The following is a 4,028-nucleotide window of genomic DNA, read 5'->3' as shown; positions in this document are numbered from 1 at the left end:
ACGCACACACAGGACATAATTATGCACACATGGACAGTCAAGTGAGGAAAATTAAATTGCTTCCGCATCGTAGCAGCGTCACCAGTCAAAGATTAACCAGTGCCATGAAGGGAAAACCAACGGGCTGTGAACGTGCAGGAGTCACAGAAAGCAAGCAAGCAAGCTCGCTCACGAGCTGCTGAGAAAGGAGCATCTTCGCTCCCAACGACTCTACAAAGAAAAAAGGCTTTGGCCTACAAACAAAAAAGAATACCGATAGACAACCCGGCAGTCACTTCGAGAAGCCGCGATCTTCCCTACGTTCCCTGTGGAGAGAGCCTCACCTAAGGGATATCGCTGGAGGATCGCAGTAACTCACTGGTATAAGTGACTTTTGCCAACTGTTCCTCCTACTCCACCTTTCTTTTCTTCGTACCGGCGACAGAGTCAGGATCGGGCCTTAGGCAAGCCCGCTCCGCGCTCTTTAGCCACCGGGGCCTCTAGTGTTGGCTAGAGCAGCCTAGAGACACCTCGGCAGCGTACAAGCCCTACCTCAGGGCTAGATATTCAGGGTTTCTTCCCTCCAGCTAGGATCCCCCTCGGGATATAGGTTCTAGGGCGATAGGAAACAACAACAGGTTGTTTATAGGCCACTCGTGGTTGTAGCACCCAAAAGGCTGTAGCGCCACAAGGCTGTAGCGCCACTTTTTAAAAAAAAAAAAAAAAAAACACTTTTTCCCACAGATTTTTCTAGAAGGCTGCAGTATCATAGGGCCCGGCCCTATGATAAGATGGCCGTCCCACGTCCACCCGACCGGACAATAAGGTACCGAATAAAAACTGCTAACATCCCGGCCGACCTCAGCAATGCCTTTTTTTCCAGAACCCAGGTTCCCCACACAAAATGTTTCAAATCTGGCCCTTACATCATCGTTGGTCTAGCCAGTGAGGCCGATCGTGAAAAACACACCACCCACCAATCAAACGAAAACCTAAAACTCCTAGGCTTCGAGCTCGTAGAGTCTCCGGAGCAAATATCCGCCAGGACTATCCTTGCCCGCCGAGTAGACGACTATCTTTTGAAAAAAACTAACGACGATCTCCGAATGGAGATCGAAGCTAGAAACGAAATCCAACTTGACGAAATACACATAATCCCGAAGGCTCACATGATCAAAATACGTCTCCGGTCGAAACAACAGGCCGACTTCTTAAAAAATAAAGGCATCAAAGTCTTTTCACAAATAATACCTTCCTACAACATTAATATTGAAGAATACAGACCAGTCACACAATGCTTTAAATGCTATAAATTCAGCCACCGCACTAATCAGTGCAAAGAAACTGAACAAGTCTGCTCTAAGTGTACCACTAAGGGCCATGACTACAGGAACTGCCAGACACCTACCCTTAAATGTGTAAACTGTGATGGAGAACACACAGCGGTCTCCTTTAAATGCCCCATAAAACGCGAGAGTCAGCAACAGCAAAACTCTCCAAAACCTACCCCACTGACAACTACTTATGCCCAAGCCACCACACCCATGCAAGCCACTCCTAACACCAACACAAACACAGAGAAACTTCTGCTTGCAGATATCATCATAAAATACTCAATTCAAACCTCATTTGGCGACCTTAAAAAACAGGCAGAAACCATGAACACACTGCTGGAATACAACGGTTGCCCCATAATAAAACTTCCACCTAATTTCCAAGAAACCAACAAAGAACACTTTAAACAACATTGCCAACAAAATGAAGAGACACACGTTCCAGCACCCACACTCCAGGAACCCGAACTTATCATACCCAATGAAACCAGTTCCCCTTCACACAGGGACCTGGGCTCTGAAGATGACTCAGCTTCTAGGGAACCGCAGCCCCAGAAGCCTACTCCACCACGATCCACCCCTACAATTACCACTACCAATACCAACACCACCAACACCACAAAAAAGATGGATATAAAACGTCAGATCACAACCGCTCCCCAACCCTCCCCCCCTTCTACACGAACCGCATCAAGGGGTAAGAAAAACACCTAAGACACTCAACAATGATCACAGTAGTACAGCTAAACTGTCGCGGTTTCTGGAATAACAGACACCTTATCTCAGAAGCAATTCGATCTATCGATCCAGACATCGTCCTTCTCAACCACACAGGCACACCTCTTAAATCCATCAAACTTTACGGATACAACACACGCTACACAACAGGTACGCGCCATGATGGCGTAGCTATAATGGTAAAATGTACCATCAAACACATACACATAACCGACTGGCCTTCAGCCCACTTCCTGGCCACCAAGATCGAAACACAAAACGGGCAATTTTTAATCGCCACGACGTACAGCAGACCGGATACTGGGCTCCCTCTCACCAGCCTCAATAATCTCTTCAACCACACAAACATACCAGTCTACATACTGGCAGACCTTAATGCCAGTCACACAGCATTTCGACACAACAAGAACAACCAACATGGACACGAACTTCTGCAACTCACACAACTAAAACGCCTCCGTTTCCTTGGCCCTGACTTTCCTACCTGCTATACCCACAATGGGAATGGCAGGCCGGATCTCATTCTCTCCAATCGGCAGTCCCTACCTTTCCACCACCACATCTCGCACGGACCCCTCTGTGGTTCAGACCACGTTCCCATAATCCTAAAAATATCCTCCAACCCCATATCTATCCCATCCCCACCTGTCCCCGACTACCGCTCCGCCGATTGGAAGGGATTCAGGGAAACACTTACAGATCTACACCGACCAACACAGCTCGAAGGCCAACCATATACAGAAATAGACAGTGCCCTAGCGAAACTACACAGTGACATCCTGACATCAGCCAACAGACACACACCAAAGAAACAACACACAATTCACATAGACTTCAGACCCTCCATAAAAACACAAAGACTACTAGTGTGTTACAGAACACGCTTTTTACAAAACATGCACAACCTCATTCCCATCTACAGAGACCTCTGCACCCTTCGCACACACATACTAAATAGCCTACAGGATGATCACAGCGCTCACTGGAGGACTCTAGTCTCCCGTATGGACGGAGCTCGCTGTAGAAACCCTACTCAGTTCTGGCACATGGTGCACAAGCTGAAGGGATGCCAGCGGGAAAGATTCGAGTACCTCCTAGTGAACGGTAATCGAATTACCAACCCAGACCAGGTCACCAACACCTTCCAGACACACTGGCATAACTCCTTCCAACCACACCCTCTCCCTCTTCATGAGCCCAGTATTGCCCACATACACCATATCACCGATCTTGTGCGCCAAAACCTAGCAAACACGCTACCACATAACATTATACACTTAACACGACTAGACCCGCAGCACCCTCTCATCACACCCATTGAGGAGGAAGATGTCGCCAGGTTGCTCAGGCACACTCCACGGCGAGCCCCCGGCCCCTCAGGAGTCACCTGGCCGATGGTGCGGAGCCTTCCTCCAGAAATCATATCCAACCTGACAAAAATATTCGATGCTTGCCTCGCCTCTGGATACTTCCCAAAGGCTTTCAAAATTTCAAACATCACCCTAATTGCCAAGCCCGGAAAAAACTCTCACTTACCAGAAAACTATCGCCCCATAAGCCTACTTGAAATTCTTGGAAAAACTTTTGAGCGTCTAATCAATTTAAGATTGAGAGCGTTCCTCGAAGGTAACGGATTGCTGGCACCACAGCAGTTCGGTTTCCGGAGGAACGCCTCAACTGAGGACGCCCTTAACAGCATAGTAGCCTACCTAAATTTCAACAAGCCATATTACAAGACAGCACTCGTGACAAAAGATGTCAAAAAAGCTTTTGACACCGTTTGGCACACCGGTTTAAAATATAAAATTTGTAATAACTTCAATCTCCCTTATCTAACACAACGCATCTTGTGTAGTTTTCTGGATGAGAGACAGACAAGAATCCGCCACCAGGGCACCTTTTCGTCATTTTTTACCCCTCAGGCTGGAGTCCCACAAGGCTCCGTACTCTCCCCAACCCTTTTTAACATGTACACAG

The sequence above is a fragment of the Scylla paramamosain genome, chromosome 23 (assembly GCF_035594125.1).
Source record: "Scylla paramamosain isolate STU-SP2022 chromosome 23, ASM3559412v1, whole genome shotgun sequence".
Taxonomy (NCBI): domain Eukaryota; kingdom Metazoa; phylum Arthropoda; class Malacostraca; order Decapoda; family Portunidae; genus Scylla; species Scylla paramamosain.
Note: the sequence above shows the minus strand (reverse complement) of the source record.